We start from the raw sequence: 20,271 nt of genomic DNA, 5'->3' as shown, positions 1-20,271 counted from the left end.
AGGACACAGCGAGCGCAGGGAGCACGGCGGGCACAGGGGGCACGGCGGGCCCAGGGAGCACGGCGGGCACAGGGGGCACAGCGGGCACAGGGACTACGGCGAGCACACACGCACCCATTCCTGTGCTCAGGCTTAGCCACATGCTCTCCAGTCCACAGGGCTCTCGCGTCTCCAATGTGCTTTAAATGCATTTTGACTTTGTAATTCTTGAATTAGAAAAAACCCACATTCAGTGAGACCAGAGTGGTGTTCTTACCACATGCGGGAATGAATGCAGGCCGTTATAGATGTCCCCAAGGAAGTCATGTTCCAAGAAAGACTGTTCAACATCTCTCCTGTGTTCTAAAACGCCCAGAACGGCCAACTTCTCATGAGCCAATGGCCTTGTAATGTTGTTGTTTGGCAATGGCTGGGTGAAGTTTCTGGCAGAAAGAAGCCAAGGGACTTTATTCAAGGACTGGACAGCCTGGTCCTATTCAGTGGTCTAAGTGTGCAGGCATTTCCCTTGTAGGAAATATTTTCACTCAAAAATAAATCACGAGAACATTCTTAAGGATAAAAACAGCAGCAAAAGAAGATACTGGCTCAGTTTTTGGTCAAACTTCTTATATAGTCCCAAAAGCCAAATGAAAATCATAATAGTTTTAAAAATTGTTTTTAGTTGAATATCCAGTTTAATTTAACTGATGTTTTTTATTTTGTTTTCTGTATTATCTCTGTGTGTGATTTTTTAAAAGATTTTAGTTTATTTGAATGAGAACAAGAGAGATCACAGAGGGAGAGGGAGAAGCAGACTCCCTGTTGGTCAGGGAGCCTGATGTGGGGCTTGACCCCAGGCCTCTAAGATTATGACCTGAGCCAAAGGCAGACACTTCACCGACTGAGCCACCCAGGTGCCTTGTGTGTGTGATTTTTTTTTTTAAAGTAATTCTGTGTTAAGGAAGGTACTAACAATGGCATTTATTTATAGGGTAAGCATATATGCTTTTCTTTTAATTTTGAAAGATTCTTTCTTTTTGAAGAGTGAGGTTATAAGATTTGATAACATTAAATTAAAAGATAATTTATCCTTGTGTATTTACTCCAAAGAGACAAATGTGGTGATCCAAAGGGACAGCTGCACCCCAATGTTTAGAGCAGCGATGTCCACAATAACCAAAGTATGGAAAGAACAGAGATGCCTATCGAGAGATGAATAGATAAAGAAGACGTGTATGTATACAGTGGAATATTACTCAGCCGTCTGAAAGGATGAAATCTCGCCATTTGCAATGATGTGGATAGAACTAGAGAGTGTTACGCTAAGCGAAATGCATCAGTCAGAGAAAGACAGTTATCATATGATTTCTCTGATATGTGGAATTTAGGAAGCAAAACAGAGGATCATAGGGGAAGAGAGGAAAAAAATGAAACAATGAGACCAGAGAGGGAGACAAACCATGAGAGGCTCTTAATCTCAGGAAACAAACTGAGGGTTGCTGGAGAGGAGGGCTGGGGTGACGGGGTGAGGAGCATTGCAAGCGTACGTGGTGTAATGAGCACTGGGTGTTATGTGAGACATGAATCACTGGCCTCGATCTGTGAAGCTAATAATACATTATATGTTAATTAATTTGATTCAAATAAAAACAATTTATCTTAATTATAGGGTAAATGAATACGGAAATGTCTATTTCAAATTCATGTGACTCAGAATCCTTATAATCACTGCTAACATAATGATGATTTTGTTCTTATCTCATAATAATTACCTGATGCTGCCCTTTCCTTTCGAGGATTTAAGCGAATCTGGTGTGCATGCCTATAGAGGCAAAAGAAAGGATATATCTTATTAGTGTCAATTTTGGCTAATAATTTTCTCATTAGTTTTACTTCATAACACTGTCCCAAATCCATTGCTTGCTTTATATTCGTGGTAGTAATCGCAATAAACTTAAAACTCCCAAGAGTTCTTGCTGAGAAACTTGTGGAAAGATCTCAACTGAAATTCAAGGCTGTTAAGATTGAATTCTTTTCATTTCTGTCCAATTCAGCTCTTTATATGCTCAGACTCTGTTCTTACTGTCTGATTAATTGCCACAGAAACATCCTTAATATAAACTTGCAGATATGGTGAAGTAGTGTCAGTTGAACCAAACTCCCTACAGAAAACAGCCATAAAACCTGGGGGAAGATGCCGTATGTTTAGAAGTTGCTAAGAGAGTAAGTTTTCATCAGCAGGAAAAAAAATAATTGTAACTACATGGGACGTTACATGTTAACTTGTTAGAGTCATCACTTTGCAGGGTATATGTGTGTCAAATCATTACCTTTACCCCTAAAATTAATACAATGTTATGTATCAGTTATATAATTCACACACACAGACACACACACACACACACACACACACAAAACAATCCAATACTATAGGCAAGGTATAAATGTGGATAGAAACTGAAGTGAAGTGGGCATTTGAAAGAAAGAAAAACAATAAGGAACTTACTCCTTATGCAGCTTTTAGCCTGAAGGTACATTCCAGTTAGCACCAAGAAGGCCAACTGAAAGGCCCTTAGAAATCTTTAGTCTTCTTGGTTTGGAGAACCAGAGAGTAAGTTTAGAGACAACCACGGTGACTGGAATTTTAGACTAGACCCTGGAAAGGATCCCACTAGAGGCGACTACCCCAGATTCTACATAGGAACTATTCCCTGAACCTTGGCCTATGCATGTGCTGTGCAGATTGTCAGCAGGTCAGTTGAGGCAAAAAGAATTAAGAAAACATGTCAACTGCCACCCACCATGGATGGTGGCTTTTGCCATTTTACCTCAGCCCTGTTAACTGCCTGCTATAAAAAAATATAGCGCTCTTTGGGGAAACAAACAAACAAAAAAATTCAGAATTTTCTACAACAAATAATTCACAGTGTCCATGGTATAATTCAAAATTACATGCCACATGAACAAATAAGAAAACATGTTTTCTCTAGGAGAGAGGCAAATGTTGGAAAATTTGAGATAGTCTAGATATTAGAGTTAGCAAATGAATATTTTAAAGCTGTTTTGTATTTATGCTCAAGGATATTTTATTTTTTTTCAAAGGTTTTATTTATTTATTAGAGAAAGAGAGAGCATGAAAGGGGGGAGGGTCCAAGGGGGAAGCAGGCTCCCTGCAGAGCAGGGAGCCCGATGTGGGACTCAATCCCAGTACCCTGAGATCATAACCTGAGCCAAAGGCAGATGCTTAAGGAACTGAGCTACCCAGGCACCCCTAGGATTTTTTTTTAATCAAAGGTAAAATTGGATATTTCTTAATAAAAGTAGGGTCAGTATCCTTGGAAAACACATCACTCCTCATAAGGTCCACACACACAATGTCCAGAAATAGTCTCTGGTTCAGGCTGTGTGCGAACATTCCAGTAGTTTCTTGCCCATTGGATAAGAAATGCGTGACAATACAAATTCCTGTAGTTATGCTGAGAGGAAAAATTCCACAGCAGTCATCCTCATGCATTCTGCAAGAGAACATTCTCACAGCGGGTCAGATCTTCTGTGTCTTCTTCAGACATTACATAGCAGTGGGCCGGCGTCCCTCCCATGATGAGAGCCTTCTATCAACTGCTCGGCCCAGAGACACAAAGTATCATAGGATTTTAGAGCAAAGTCTTGTAACGAAGGTTATTTGAATGAACAACTTTTGCGAGGATTATAGAAGGAAACCTTAAGAAATGAAGATGGACTTTGTGTAATTGTGTAATTTCCTGCATAGATGCATGTAAATGCTGAGATCAGTCTTCAGAGAAAAGCAGGGCATTTTGCATCGAATGTTATCACTTACCACTGCAAACTTTCTGTTCCATATTTAGATTTAGATATTGAATGGAATAATGAGAAAATCCATTTGCTGTCTTTTAAGGAAGACTATTCAGAACACAGATAAATACATAATTATCATAAGGGAAGATCACAATGTTATGAAATTCCACATACATTTTCCAGGCATTTATTTTCTGAACAAAGAGCAAGAAGAAGGAGAAAAGCAGAAGGAAGGTTGAGCACGTTCAGGTACACTGCTTGTTCCGTAAGCTCTAGAACTTTGTTCATGCTGTGCAGGGCCCAACCAAGCCCAGAGCCAAAGCCCTTTACTACAGGGAGCTGTTAGGATTTGCTGCTACTTCTCCCAGGCGCCCTGTGTCAGAATTCCTGGGAGGAGGGCTTCTGAACATCGATAGTTTCCATGAGTATTTCCAGCTGATCTCAACTCAGCGCCATGGTTTAGAACCATCACTCTAGGAATTCTGTGAGCATGTACTCAATTTCACTTGGTTGTAGATATAGGAGTTTAGGTAACGTTGGATCTCCGTCTTGTTCTCTGTCTGTAACATGTACATCCCTGTTCTGTCTGTCTGTTTGTAATAGCCATCACAAGTAGCAGGCACTCCCATGTTTTTAGTGGGATTTAAAATACCATTGCAAGAGCACTGTGCTTAAAGCGGGTGAATGGTGAAGTGATCATTCACATATCTCAGAAGAAGGGCCACAGTGAGCTGGGAAGCATTCCATACTGCTGCCCCCAGGATCTAGCCCCATGTTTAAGGTTTTAGATCCATCATAGTTTAATTTAGATTAATCAGGTTAAGTTTTCTGCCATCCACTCACTCTTCACCAAATTCTTTTTGCATATTTGAATTGGTCATTTTTCAACATTGCACAAAAAGGAAATTCTTGACTAACATATCATTCAGCTTATCATTCCCCAAAATAAGGAAATGCAAATGCCACTAAACCTCTGAATGAATGATCGCTAAATATCTGCGACCTTAAGCAAAATCCTGTCAGAGATTGTTTATGTCTCCGGTCTCCCTCTTTCCCGCTGCCTGGCCACTTGGCTCTAATAGGTCTTTGTAGTCTGCAGAATCGGTGGGTAAAGCTTCCAAAATGAAGTCCCTAATGCTGGAGAATGAGCTCTGAGACAGTGGGACATGTTTCGGGCTGTGTGGGAAGAGCTGTTCAATCTAAACCCTATCAGGGTGTCATGCATAAATAATGAACCTTGGAACACTGGAAAAATAAAATAAAATAAATCTAAACCCTATCTAAACTCAACCTTTTTAACTCAGTCACTTAAACATGAGACTCTTTAGCCGTAGCATACGCTGACTTTTTAATAACCTGTGCAGATGTACACTTGGGCTGAAGGAGATCTCATAAACACCATTCTGATGAAAATTTATTTGTTTTATGCATTTCTGAGTAAAGCTTACCACAGTGATCCGTTAGACTGCTTAAAGGTTTAGCCTTTTGTAGAACGTGAGAAAATGTTTTGCTTTCAGAATGAGGTGCATTTCTTTTGTGTGTGCTGTGGGAGCTGAACAGATTTCTGGATTAATTATTTACAAGCCATTTATGAGTTGGGATTTCCAAATTTCAAAGCAAAGACTTAGAAAATATAAGTGTATCAATTACTTCATGTTATTTTGATGTTTTCACAAGAGGAAGGTTATCGTTCAAAGCATGTTGTTTTCCTATTTATGATACTCTTCAATACCATGAAAGATGATGTCAGCTCACTATAAAGAAGTAATTGCAACTTTATTTCCTTTCAATGGGACCACCCAAGCTTCTTTTAACATCAGCGTATCAGTCTGTATGTTAATACAAGTTCAACTTGGTCTAGTATTCTGCTGAGAAAGGAAAATGGTGTTTGGAATGCTATTGCTCAATATCTTTTGACTTGAAAAATATGTTTCTAATTTGGTAAAAGCCAATGATCCAACCTTAGTGATTATTTTCATTCCATATACTGTAACGTCTTCATCATGATTTTTTTCAATTTAAAAGTGAATCTTGAGATGATGTATTTTCATGCTTTGTGTGATTTGAACAAAGCTTTTAAGCCATTTATAAATCACTGATAAATCTATAAATAGATCATTGTAGTCATCTGTGTTTATTAAAAGCAGAGGGTTTGAATTCTGGGGAGTTCTGATATCTTTTTTATTAATAGAGACAAAGCCTGTTTATAGACTTAATCACCTGTATTTAATGAAAATAATAAGTCACTTTGTATGGGGCTGAATACTCTTCAGGGGAAGGAAGGTGCCAATTAAGAATGCTCACCAGTGTGGGTGGGTGGTGAGTCGGTGGTACTTTCCAGTCAATCTCACCTTCCATTAAGTCCGTGTTGGAATGAGGGTACAGAGCAGCAGATAAAAACACCTTTGGACAGCTTACATTTTCAAAGGAAAGGTGTACAGAAAAAAAGGAAAGATGCTTTTCTTGGTTGAGTTGTGTCTTGCTCCAACTTTGGAGATTCATTTCTTCCTTAATCACACAACTGTAAAGTGCCTGGACCAGTGGTAAAATTTTTATAATGAAAACATGATGGAAGGACAGTCCTAGGGACTAACTCAAAAGGAAGCTTGGTCCTGAATGGCGACCATTTTTCATTTGGCGTAGAATCATCTGAGTATTTCAGCACCAAAGGGTAGATTGGGGAGTAGGAATCCTACTGGCATCTTTGTTTTCACCAGAAACTACCTGCTCTACTCTGTATTGTCAGTGGAAAGGCTAGGCTACAGAGTTCTTTCCGAGAAATACTTTTTCTGCATTATTTCATACATATAAAATTATGCAAGTTTTAGATGTGACATTTGCATGTAAATTAACCAATGTGAATACAGCAGTGGGAAGTGGGGCAGTGGGGCATTTATACACACACACGCACACACGCACACACACGCGCACACACACACACACACGCACAGACACACACACACATATATGTGAATAGTATATATGAATAGTATACATGAATATTGATGAAATGAACACTTCTTCAGATATCAAGCTTAAGTATGAGGAACTAGAGTTAAATAGCATCACTGTAATGTAAGCATTACAGTGTAGAACACTGCTGAGTGAAGAGTTTGTGGTCATTTCTTAGCGTGCCCTTCCCTCCCATCTCCTGGAAATAATTTTTCAACTCTTACTGTAAGTTCATATTGCCAAGCCTAAAAAATTACTTAGCTATTTAGAAAGGCAGACCGAATTTGAAGACATGTGCCTGAACCAAGGAGAAGAGAATTAGCATCACTGAAGACCAAGACTTTAGACATGGGAGCCCTTCTGCCTTCCAGCAGCCTTCTGCCTATTGGCTGTGGAGTCCCTGCTTTCCTTGCTCTTGACCTTCTCCAGCACTGTTCCCCTGTATTTCTCGTCTTCCTTTATCTCCTTGCTCTAATTGTATCATCATCACCACATGTTTCTAGCTGTGGCATAGCTTCATCTTGAGACCTAAGAATGTCCTTGGTATGTGGCTCAGTTTTAGTATTCTTCATCTTTAGCAGACTTTTGATTACACCTGATCGCAAAAAAAAAAAAATTAAAAAAAAATCCTTATGATGGGGATGGTGGTGGTGGTGATGATGGTGGTGGGAGAGACCCTTGATGACGGGACAGTAATGACTTTATGCAAGATTTCACTTTGAAAACGATTCTGTGAGGCTGGCATCATTAGTGTCATTTTCCAGAAGGTAAAACGTGGGACGGGTTGAATACACTTCCCCAAACTGTGTAGTTAACAGATGTTGAAAGTGTGGCTTGACCTTAGTCTCGCAGTCCTGCGCTCATGTCTTCCCGTCCCCCTCCCTCCGCAGAATTTACTGAGTGAAAACTGTATCAGGCGCGTGTCGTATGTTTCACATGTTACCTTTGTGCGTGAGAAGCCTTTGTGAATATGCCAGTGATAAATGGATCATTTCCACCTCTCTCTTTGGTCAAGAAAGGAGATTGTGCTTTCAGGGATTGATTTTCCCTCTGCAGTGTTGCCCGTTTGTGATACTGGCGCAGAGTGGGGCTCGCTCGGACATTGACAGATAATTACGATTAACACACGCACTGACACGCATTACATGTACCTATGTGTGTATGTGTGTGTGTGCATATGTGTAAAAACACACCCACACGCTCTTCAAGTGTGACCTGAGCCACTAACTGTTTAAGTGTTTTTGATTGTTTAGATTTTTTTTCATTTAAAAAATGTCGTGCTTGAAACACAGTGTCTCACTTGCCTGGCGTGCGTTATATGTGAATGTCTTTGGCAATTTATGGTGACGATTAGTAACACACACAAATCAGCTGCGATACATAAACATTGCTTCAAAAAAGCACATATGAAAGAGAATTGATTGAAATTTATAAAAAGAAAACATTCCCATCGGATTCGAATCAGAATATAGTTCAAGGGAAAAATAATGTCAAATTTTTGGTAGGAGGTTATAGGTAGGAAGAAATAATGCAAGAAATCTCTCTCCCCTCCCCCTCTATTCATGAGTAAAGTGTGAAACCTTTGGCTCACATTACACACAGACTCCACTGTAACCACCTACCCAATTTCCTGGAACCAGGTTCCTCTATAAATAAGAGCTCACCCCACTGACCCTATTATGGGGAAAGGAAAAAAGAATAGCCAAGTGTATTTAATTCCAGGCAGCTAGGCTATAGACTTCCAGAAAACATGCCTAACAAATGTCATTCCCCAGAGAATTCAGCCCTCACAACCCTAGTGTCCTGGCTCAATAGATGTCACTCTCTCTCCCTCCCACTCTCTCCCCCGCCCTCTCCCTTTATCCCTCTCCCTTTCCTTCTCTTTCTCTGTCTCTTCCTCTCCCCACAAGCCACCGTGGATGTCTGTGTGTCCACACAGAAATATGTCCTGTGTTGCATTTATTTGACAATGATTCTTGATCCATCATTGCTATAACGGAACTCTCAGGTTAACTATTCTCATTGTTGCATTTATTTGACAATGATTCTTGACCCATCATTGCTATAACGGAACTCTCAGGTTAACTATTCTCATCTGTCCTCCACATAGAGATTCTTAAGTTTTTTTTTGTGCATTCACACTGACAAAGTGAAGGATGAAAGAGAGAGAGAGGGAGCGGGAGGGAGAGAAAAAGGGATGATGAGAGAGCCTAAATAGTGATCAACATGTGTGTGATTGATGTATTATTACATGTTCTGTGCATCTGGATGTCCTTTAAAACTCACTTAAGATCTAACTAAATTCCTAGTTTGAAGATTATGTTACGTGCTGGAGAAACCCTAAGTAGCAAATACCATTTCAATGGAAATTCTTGTTTAATAAAGCTTGTTTTAAGTCCCAGTAGGAGGCCAACTTATTTCAGTAAATATTTGCTGCAACACAGGCCCAGTGCAATGAGAAAATTTAACCATGTTCTTGAATATATTATGTTCACTTCTCTGCCCTGAAAACTCAGATTCTTTTCAGCATACAACCTGATTTTAAAAATGGAATAAATAGGCCACCTGGGTGGCTCAGTGGGTTAGGTGTCTGCCTTCAGCTCAGGATCAAGCCCCGTGTCTCCCTCCCTGCTCAGCAGGGAGTCTGTTTCTCTCTCTCCTTCTGCACCCCACCCCCATGCCAGGTGCTCTCTCTCAAATAAATAAATAAAATCTTAAAAAATGATAAAAATCTTGAAAAAATTAAAGTGGAAAAAATATATATAACTTTTAATAAAGATGTTAGTAGGATATAGTGTTCTTGTTCTGGTGGCAGAAGATATTTTCTTCTGATTTAAAAATTATTTCCCCAGTGGCTGTGTGTTGCTGAGGTTAAAAATGTGAGCTGTGGTGTCGGGATGATCTGAGGGTATAGCTTGCCCTGTGGTCTTCAGCAAATATCCCAACCATACTACACTCCCCTCTCCTCCTTTGTAAAATGGGGATAATAATCATACGTAGCACATCAGCTTATAAGAGGAATTACTGTTACCTTAGCTAGCATCATTTCCCTGAGCAATTATAATAGACTTACAAGGTTTTATCCTTGCCAGAGTAGTATTAGGTCATATTCTTATCACTCCTCTGTTACAATTTAACAGTTGAAACTTGAAAAGACCCTGTGACTTTTCTGATGGCACAAAGCTAATAAATGTAGACTTGCTATGTAGACTCAAGGAGTCTCTCTCACCGCAGAGCTGCTTTTCTCTCACCCGCCGGGATGACCTTCGTCCCGTGATCTCGTGTGTGGGCACAGTGCTTGCTGTTTGCTAGGGGCTCAGTAGATGCTAATGTAATGACTTGAAGCCATTTGGCCACCATCTTCTGGTGTCTGTTATTACTAATGAGGAGTTCTCTTTCAGTTATTTTGTTAATTCATTCAAAAAGTGTGTATTGAGTGCCTACTGTATGCCAAGTATTTTTCTTGATTCAGCCAAGACAGAAGCTAATAAAGCCGAACTCTACGGCCTAGAGCTCACGTTCCACTCTTGTGGTGGGGGAGACACACAGAAATAAGGGAGGTTGCATGGGTAGTGTAGTAAATGATGATAAATAATAAAGGAAATATAAGGAATATAAATAATTAGAAAAATTACGCAGGCTAGTGGAGTAGTCTCAGGGTACCTAATTTCACATGCTATGGAACACTCTTAATCATGGGCATGAGTTCTTCCGCACCTTTGTTCCTTCATTCAGGAGAGCATTAGTAATTCCCAATTACTATTCCTGTAATTACCCAAGTGAAAACCTTGACAAGTTTAACCGATGGTGTGAGGATCTTTTTTTTTTTTTTTTTTTTTTAGATGAGAATGTGCTTCAGACACTGTATGATGCTGCTCAGACCACCCGGTGGGAGCAACACTCCGTCCCCCTGCGTGTTAATCACGTATGTTTCTGAACATACACACGACATGTCCCGTGTTGCATACACATTGAATCCAGGATCACATTTGGAATGGAATTTGGGTAGAGGAACCCTAGGAAAACCAGAAACTTTAGGAAAAGCTAAATACGATGGACATAGAAAGAAGTACGTAAAAGCAATGTTTGAGTAGAAGCTGGTACCCTGCATTGCATGTGTGTTCAGCAAGATTGGTAATTTAACTGGTAACATAGTATAATATACCCCCATGGGTGACTCAGATGCTGTCGCTGCACCAAATCTGACTTCTGGGTTTCATGACTTGCTGCTTTTTATAGTAGCCATTTTATTAATGTAACTTGGAAAGTATTCCCCTAGGGGGTCAGCTTCTCTCCACTCATGCCATGACGTGCACAGGTAATTTCTTTCAGAGGTAGTAGATTTCTTTTTCTCTAAAACTGTCTGTTAGAGAAGAAGTAAAACTGAATACTTCTATGGGGAATGTGAGAAGCGAGACGGAAAGTTAGTCCCCCAGAGGGGACTGCGGCTCCAACAACTGACATTATGGTATCCGTATTTCTTTTCTTTCCTACCACCAAGTTTCAGCTTCTGCCACAAGTGGAACCTTCCTGCGCTTGGGGGGTGGAACACAACTAAGGACATGGGTTAGTGGGCGCCCATCCTCTCAGGCAATCCCTGAGCCGTAGAGGAGAGGTCAGGAGTGGGTGAGCGTGTGGACAGATGTTCCTTACTTTGGATGAGGGAAGGTTGGCGCAAACATCATGTGCGCAGACGCAGAGAAAGCAGAAAACAAAACATCAGGAAGTTCATAGAAACAGAAAGATCAGGCATGGCAAGAGGGTCAGGAATCCGGATTTGCAGCTGCGGGATGCTGGTTGGCAATTTAAGGCACAACCACCCGGGGCTGACATGGAAAAAGGATGTTCGAGTCAAGACAGCTGTACTCCCGAGCCTGCGAGTTGCTTCTCTGTTTTCTGTTTGGGAGAGGACCAAATCCTCTGTGGCCCCAGCTGACGTGACTACAGCACCTGCTGAGAATCCGTGCCTCTTTTTTTAAAGATTTTATTTATTTATTTGTGAGAGAGCAGGAGTAGAAGGGGAGGGGAAGAGAGAGAGGGAGAAGCAGGCCCCCTGCTGAGCAAGAAGCTGGATGCGGGGCTCGATGCCAGGACCCTGAGATCATGACCTGAGCCAAAGGCGGACGCTTCACCTGACTGAGCCCCCCAGGCTCCCCCGGCACCGTGTCTTCTTATGCATGATAAATCCTGACCGCCCCCCCATTCCTCACATCTTCAGCTGGAGATGAAATTAGAAGAAATAGATGAATAAAGGATGGTAGTGACCTCCCTTCTCCAACTTCAAAGGAAAAAAAGTGCTTTGAAAACCACATTCCAGTGTGCTCCTGTGTCTTCCTCCTCCAGCCTTTCCGGAGCCTTGGGACCGACGCCAGCTGCCAGCTGCTCCCTTCTGCTGACGCACAGCACACCGAGCCAGGGAGGAGAGGATGAGCACGCAGGAGCACAGAGAAGAGAAGGAGATACAGTTCTGGGAAAGTTTAGTGCTCCGTGTTTGGTCCAGATTTTCCACCAGCTCTTCAGGTGCATGTGGATGATGTCATCCTCCCACGAGTGCTGAGTTTCACATATCAGAAAGCAAACTCACTCTTCGTTTGTTGTGTCTCTTCTGACGGCTCCCCGTCACTTCCCCTACACCCTCTTTATTTATGAGAACGTCCAGCCATTCTGTTTAGGTAACGTGGGCGTTATCTCAGGTGATGTCTAGCCTCACACAGCTGACAGAGCACTGAGCCTGTCGGTGCCACCTCTGAAGGTGATTTCATACTCTCTGCACTCGTGGAGTCCCTGTGCCAGAGCTCTAGTTCGGGCTTTCCTGCCTCTTTCCCCTGGACTATGGCGCTTGACCCCTGAGAGCTGTCTGTTCCAGGGTCTTTCACTTGCTAATCCTCCTCGTGCAGTGGACATCCTGAACAGCGAATCCAGTACGCAGCTTCCTGCTGAGACTGTGAAGTACCTCAGTACCCCATCACACCCACAGGCTGAAATCCAAGCTCTTTCAGGGTTGCAGTCAACTACTTAGGATTCCGAGAGCACGTTGCTTTTCCCTTTGTTCAAGCTACATCTTCTGTGTTGAATACTCATCTTTTTGCCTGAGGACCAGCTACTTAGCATTCAAGACCTTAGGTGTCGTCTCTCTGAGTCTCCCATCCTAAATACAGCTGGTTCCTCACTGGGTGGCCACTGGTTTGTTGGAGCTTCTGTCGTGGCACCACTATGCTCTGTTACAGCTCCTGGGTTATGGGAGTCTCGGCTTTCAGACGCTACGGGGATGACCGGAGAGTAGATACCATGACAAATGGTAAACATCCCCTGACATCCTTTCTGTAGAGCTTGGCTTACAGCAGGTCTGTAGCGATGATGTAAGAACGTCGGAAGGCATAACTCTGATTCCGTTCTTAAAGAGGACTTCTGTCACCCAGCGTACATTGTCATCTTTAATGTGTATGCTACCAACCATACTATGAATAATTTTCTGTTTGTTTCAAATGAATAGAGATATTGCTTCACATATTCAAATATCCAAACCAATTTTGAAGGTTCCGAGTACCTCACAGCATATATGTGTTTATGTGATGTGTGTTTGTTGAAATAAACATGGTTCGTCTCCTGGAGAAACAAAGAGCAGGGGCGCTTGGGTGGCCCAGTTGGTTGAGCCTTGATTGCGGCTCAGGTTCCGATCTCAGGGTCATCTCTGTACAAATCGAAGTTAAGTGCAGCTCCGGCGGGACTCCTTTCCCTGTGGCTCTGGTCTTCAGATTGAAGCCTGTCCTTGGGCTTCAAGGAGCATCCAGCCTCCTCAGTGTTTGACCCCGGGTCAGCCTGACATCGAGTGAAGACTTGAGGGAGGTAAGGTTGGAGCATTCCGATGGCGGCGGGGATCCGATTGAGGCAGAAGGGAGAGAGCCTGGCCAGTCACGGCTCAGGTTGGAGAAGGCTGGGGGGACTGGAGCTGAGGGGGAGTCAGAGAAGCCAAGGTCTTGTTTGGGCTTTGGCTTAAATGGAGTGAACCCTGGAACCATCTTGGGCTTTCCAATAAACCAGCAACATCATGGGACGAAACTTGAACACAGTAACTCTTGCCGCGGCAGTGCCAGTGCGGTGGGTGCGGCTGCAGAGCTGGGCGGCCGTGGGGTTTGCCGCAGGATGGTGGTGCAGCGGCCGTGGGGTTCGCCGCAGGATGGTGGTGCAGCGTCCGACCCTAGGTGCACGTGAAGAGGCCTGACCAGTACTTCCAGTGTCACAGGGGTTTTTATTTTGTAAAGATTTATGTATTTATTTTAGAAAGAGAACAAGAGTGAGAGACCCGGGGGTGGGAAGGGGGACGGAGGAAGAGGGTCTCAGGCAGGCCCCCTGCTCAGCACCAAGCCTGGGGTGGGCCTTGGTCTCGGGCCTCTGGGATCCCGACCTGAGCCGAAGCCAAGCGTCGGTGGCTAAAGGGACTGAGCCCCCACCTCCCCCCAGGCCCCCCACCGCCCCCCAGGCACCCTTTAGAGGTATTTTTAAAGGCAGATCATGCTCACAGATTAGATGTGGAGTTTGAGAGAAGTTTTGGGGTCACGGAGGTTTCCAAGGTGTTCCTCTGAGCACGGAGAAGGACCAGGTCGTTGTTTCCTGAGAGTGGAGAGATGGTTGGGGGCCTTCGTGCGGGGACAGATGCGAGAGGAGCAGAGGCTGACCACGGAGCCGTCTGGGGCTCCTACGAGACGACGAGTGGAGGCGTCAGGTGCACAGGCGGTCGTCAGGTTGGCGTTCAGGAAAGCATGAGAAGTTGAGAGCCATCGCTGTGTACGCAGGTGCGTGTCTGTGTGCAAAACTGTAAGAAGTGGTAAAATCAAGACAGTGGAAATAGAAAATGAGCAAATAGAAGGTCTGAGAACTGACACCTGCGTTATCTTAAAATTTAGCCAGAGAGCTGCGGGAGACCCAGCCAGAGGCTGGCGGGAACGTCAGGAGGATGGGACGGCCAGGAACGGAAGCGAAGGAAGCGCTTCTCAAAAGGGGTGTCCCCAGCGGTGTCTGTGCTGCTCCTCCGCGGGCAAGATGAGGCTTGACGAGTCTGCGGTGCGTTCGGTGGGGTGGCGGGAAGGCGGTCCAGACAGGAGCGCTTCCCACGGGGCGGTAAGGCAGGGAGCCCGGTGGACGGGGCGAGCGAGAAAACGGGAGGGCCGAGGGTGTGCGGTAAATGTGATCATGTATTCTGTCTATGAAAAGAAATAAAACACAGCATAGAGGCGTGCCTCTCGTCAACGATCCATTCAGTATCGTGAGTGTACAATTGTCGGTCACCGTGAAATGTGTTTTACTGTGTCCCGCGCCGATCCAGGCTGTAACGGCCGCGCCTTCCGTGGGACCTTGCGCCTAACGGATGATCAGCTGGGTATTATCAAATGAATAATTTAAAAACATTCGACAACTTAAGATAAATCCTGGTGTGAGCTCTGGGACAGAAAGAGCTAAAGTCACAAGCGAATGGAAGAAATTTCCCCCCACACGCAGAGGAGCCTCCGTTTGTGTTCACACATGTCACATGGATGCGAGGGGATTGAAGCGCCCAGCGAGGTCGCTTTCGTGCATACTCCGTGGTCATGCTTCGTGTGCATCCTCGTGGCTGTCCCGCAGGGTCGTATTTTAATCTAAAGGAATGTTAGGTTTTAGACAAAATTATGCTAGAACTAAGATAATGGAGTTGACCGGTTGTGTTTTTATGAGGTAAGTGACCGTTGGTAGTGGTTGAAATGAGCTGCACTAGCCATTTTCTGAGAGCTAATAATAAAAGTTTAAATGGGAGTAATTCTAAAATGTCTTTGACATCCGCTTCAAATTCCCCTGCGTTAATTCTCATGTTTTTCAAATTAATGACTTATGCGAGTTTCGCAAACTCATTGGGGATAATTGAATCCTGTTTGCATGGACACCAAAGCAGGACATCCTTGACTCTTTTTTGACAAACTGCCGTCGCTGATCGACAGGAAGAAGCAGATAATTAAACAGAAAATAAAATGCCCGTTTTCTTAGGAGGCACAGTGCATACTCTGCAAAATAAATTACTTAATTTGGGGAATAATAATTAACTTTTACCATGTCGCTTGTTGGTTTTAAACTCAGCTAAAATTTAAATCCTTTTGAGTATATTTATATCAAACACTGTGAATCTAACTGAAAAATATTTTGCTTATTATTTATACTCATTGGTGTTTGGTAAACTCAGACCCCTTTAGTCAAAGAGAGACGTCTTTGCCACCTTTATAATATTGTGGAAAAGTCTGACTGACAGAGAACCTTTGTTTTAACCTGTTGACTGAATCCACTTCTGTGTAGACAGAGTGAAATGAAGACTTCTCTTTAGAGAATGCATTTGCCTGAGTTAATCATGGCGTGTTAGCAACTGTATATTTTGCTCAGCAAACACGCCACACCCCTCAAAGACCAATCTTCTCGTAGACTATTTTCTTCTTCCACCCAGAGTTAAATAGAAAGACGTACCTCAAACGAAGCACTGGTATTTGGAAGACGAACACACGAATGACAGGGTGACCAGACGATCCTTTTCTTGTCTTGCTAAATAGTTCAGAAATGCCCAAGGAAACTTGACCCGGAGCTCCTTCCTGGACCTCCCAGAGTTGAGCTCAGAGCTAAAGGGGCGGGGAGTGCGTGGGAATGTCCTTTGGTGGCCTCCTCGTCGTTCCTCAGCAGCCAGGTCTCATGTCCTCCGTGGAGTCTCCTTTTGGGTGTCTGTGTCGCTCTGCTGGTACCACCAGGCAGCAAGGCGCACGTGTTACTCACCCGCCCACGCCCAGGCCTCTGCACTTCGTACCGGGCGTGGAAGCTTCCCTCTGCAAGAGTGACAAGAACGGGGGCTGTTCTATTCTTCCTGCGGTGTCCCTGGCTCCCTCTCTCATTCTGTACTTAGCAGGTACCTCAGTCATATTCCATTCCATGGACAAGCTGATTAAAATGATAAAGGACCATGAGTACAATGCATAGTGTCAGCATCAGTTCAAACCCCAGTTTGCTGTCACCACCCGGTCACCCCGTCCCCCTCCCCTCCGGCCACCCTCACTTTGTTCCCCTCCTGAAGGGATCTCAGGTCTCTCGATCACCTGCAGTTTCCCGAGTTCTTCGACATCTTCCTCTTCCTCACCACACTTCCTGTGCTCCTCCCAGCGAAGCCTGAGGAGGACTTGCTCACACTCCACTTCTGGCTTTGCCCGTTGCTCCCGGAAACGCATGTTCAAGTCCTCAGAATCTCTTACCCTGGACTTCTGGGCACCTTTTTGTCGGCTGCATTTTCCTGGACTGCTCTCGGAACCCCGTACCCGGGCGCTCTCCTGTAAATTCCTCAACTGTCTTCTCCGCAGTCACTCTGTTGTACAGTTTGTAAATCTACCAGACGCCTGCATTTCCATCTCCTTCCTGCTGAAAGCCTGGTGCAAAGTGTATTGCTAAGGAGAAGGCCAGCTCCTCAGGGCATGTAAAGTTATGAGTATCTGGACCCAACCTATTTTCAGTCTTTCTCCTCCCTTTGCTTTTTTTTATTAGTATAATTCTATTCTGGCCAAACTAAACCAAGCCCCTCTGCTCAAACATTCTCTGTATTTTGCAAATATTTGCTTCGTTCATGCTGTGCCTGAAATAACACTTTTCATCCCTTTCTATTGAAATCCTGCTTCTTCCACGAAGACTCATCTCCGATGCTGCTCCCTCAGTGTGTGCCCGCACGGGATCTCAGGGATGGGATTTCCCATTTCTCATACTGGCACTTGCTAGCCTGCTGGCATCGCTCGTCCGTAGGAGGTTCCTCTGTTGTTTCCCGCAGCTGTCGACGCCCCTGACACCTGCTCCTTGGTACTGTCGCTATGTAGGCATTCAAAAGCAACCCTTCGCAGGGATTTACATACATCCTCTGTTTCCACGTGTTCTGGTCAGGCCATCATTACGGAACTGCCAGTGTGCGATAGGACACATTCGGTCTCCTCTTTTGTTTGCTCAGTACCGCGGTTTTGGAGCCCTGTCTACATTTCACTGTGTGTACATCTGGTTTGCTGCTTCTAATTGCTGCATTGTTTTCTGCCTGTCTTCTAGTTCCACGTCAGCCCAGGTCACCGTTAAAAATACAGATCTAACCATGCCATCCAGCTGCCTGACATCCTTCACGGACCTTTCATTGCATTTAGGATCAAGTCCAGAATGCCTAACGCGTGCACAAGGCTTTACAGGACGTAGGCTATGCTGTGTCCAGCTCCTACTTTCCACCTGCCGCCCTTCCTCCCTTCGATCTGTGCCTTTCAGCCACCCTGACCTCACCTTCCTCAAGCCTGTTACAGGCCCCGTTTGGTTCTTTGTCCAGAGGGGGACCAGCCTGAATTTCACTTCCTCGGGTAAGCCTCCCAGGACTGACCAAATAAATCAAGGGTGAAGGTTTTAAATATTCTTTCACATCAAATTATTTTTATTATAGTTTGCACAATCTGTAGATGTATTTATCTCTGGGTTCAGTTCTTTAATGTATGTCTGACCTATGACCATCGGCTCCGTGAAGGCTACGTCTTTCCTCTCTCTGTCTTGTGCCTGGCCCATGGGCAGCCCTATGTAAAAAAGTGTCAAGTGGGGGCACCTGGGTGGCTCAGAGGGTTAAGCCTTTGCCTTCAGCTCAGGTCATGATCTCAGAGTCCTGGGATCGAGCCCCACGTTGAGTTCTCTGCTCAGCAGGGAGCCTGCTTCCCCATTTCTATCTGCCTACCTCTCTGCCTACTTGTGATCTCTCTGTCAAATAAATAAAAAATCTTTAAAAAAAAAAGTGTCAAGTGAATGGATGACACAGGGAACGTGACTTAGCCAAGGTCAGAAAACTAATGAAAGTCAAGCACAGGACAAGGAAGTGGCATCTTTCCCCTTCCTGAATTTGACGGTCTTTGGAGGTAGTGCTGCAGTTTTCTTAGGACTATTTCTAGGTCAATGCCTTGTTTACTGTAGGTGCTCAATAATTACTCCAGAAATACATAGAAATAGCAAGTGATGGGGCTTTATGTTTACCTGGAAAGACTATTTACTATTATGCCAAATCTGCAAATCTTGGAACTGAGTGGCCAAAAGTAACGGTCACTGCCATTCTCTTAAGTTCGTAAGCAGACACCACATTGTAAGGTTTGATCAGGTTGAAACCGCGTCATCGTTGTCGTCGTCGTCGTCTTCTTCTTCTTTTTTTACAGTCCTAAGGTCAGAAATACATTCTGAACGTGTTGCCAGGATATTCTGGCTCAGAAAATGTCTGTTACAATGTATGGAAGCTAAGTTTCAGATTGCGACTGAATAGAGAGAATCAGTTTATGAATGTTCAGTTTGTGCTCATTTTAATAAGGGAAAAAGACTAATGACCTCTGCTTAAAGGAGGATGGATGGATTCAACTTTCTAAGGATACTTCCTTTACTTCAGGAGAACTAGAATAATAAACTGTCATTCTCTCCAACTTGGTTTCTGCCTGAGCGGGTTTTATCAATGGGCCTGTCACAATGCTGAAATTGGGAGCTTTTGCTGTGTTGTTTTATAAATCTAATTATCTTGAATCCTTGCAGTATCAGCAAAAAAAAAAAAAAACTTCTTAAGAAGAGTCCAAAATAGCCTTTTCTTTCCTTATTTAATTCTTAGCAGGGTCAGAGAACTTGCCGTGTCTTCACCAAGTGTTGTATTTTTATTACTTATTGAATCCAGACCTTGAAAACCAGGAATTTTTTTTTTCCTGTTATCCTCAGAAAGTTAAATTGCTTGGAAAGTAGTACTGTTTTAACTTTCGGTAGTGCTTTCGATAGGTAAATATATAGAAAATATAGCCCTTGTTTAGTCTGCCCCGGCTGGGGGTGAGCAGGAGAGTGCCTGCTCCCACTAGCCTGTCTCAGCATCTCTTGTTCCATTATCCGAACTTGCTCCTTTGGTTTAAGGTATTATGTATTCTTTAAAAAAAAAAAAAAAGTTATCTATTTGTTAACAAGGGAGAGAGTGAGGGAGCAAGAGCCCGAGTGCGTGTGGTTGGGGGCGGGCAGAGGGAGAGAATCTCAAGCAGACCCCCCCCCAAGCTTGGGAACCCAAGGCAGGGCTCTCTGTGGGGCTCCATCCCAGCACCCTGCGACCGTGACCTGAGCTGAAACCCAAGAGTTCCGTGCTCAACCTCCAGAGCCCCCCAGGGGCCCGGATAGGATTCTTGCATTTACAAAGTTCTGTCCAATTTTCAGTTTCCCTATTCACTAGTTCATCTTCACACAACTGTGGCATGGCCAGATGAGTTATTAATACCCAGTAATAGAGAAGGAAGCTGAAATTCAACAAGGCTAATTTATTTGTCCTAGACTTGGAGCAGACATGCAGGCCTTCCGACGGGAGCGTTTCATGGGTGTTACCGAGTGCTAATGGTTGTTTACTGTAAGGGCTTGACAGGGGCTTTGACGAGTCGTCCTTCATAACCTCGGCACTTCTTCCCGTCCGGTAGCCTCGCATTGGACAACCATTTGTTTGTCTGGTCTTAGCAGCGT

This window comes from Enhydra lutris, unplaced genomic scaffold (genome assembly GCF_002288905.1).
Source record: "Enhydra lutris kenyoni isolate GAN:26980312 unplaced genomic scaffold, ASM228890v2 scaffoldscaffold34, whole genome shotgun sequence".
Classification (NCBI taxonomy): domain Eukaryota; kingdom Metazoa; phylum Chordata; class Mammalia; order Carnivora; family Mustelidae; genus Enhydra; species Enhydra lutris.
This window is presented reverse-complemented; position numbering follows the sequence as displayed.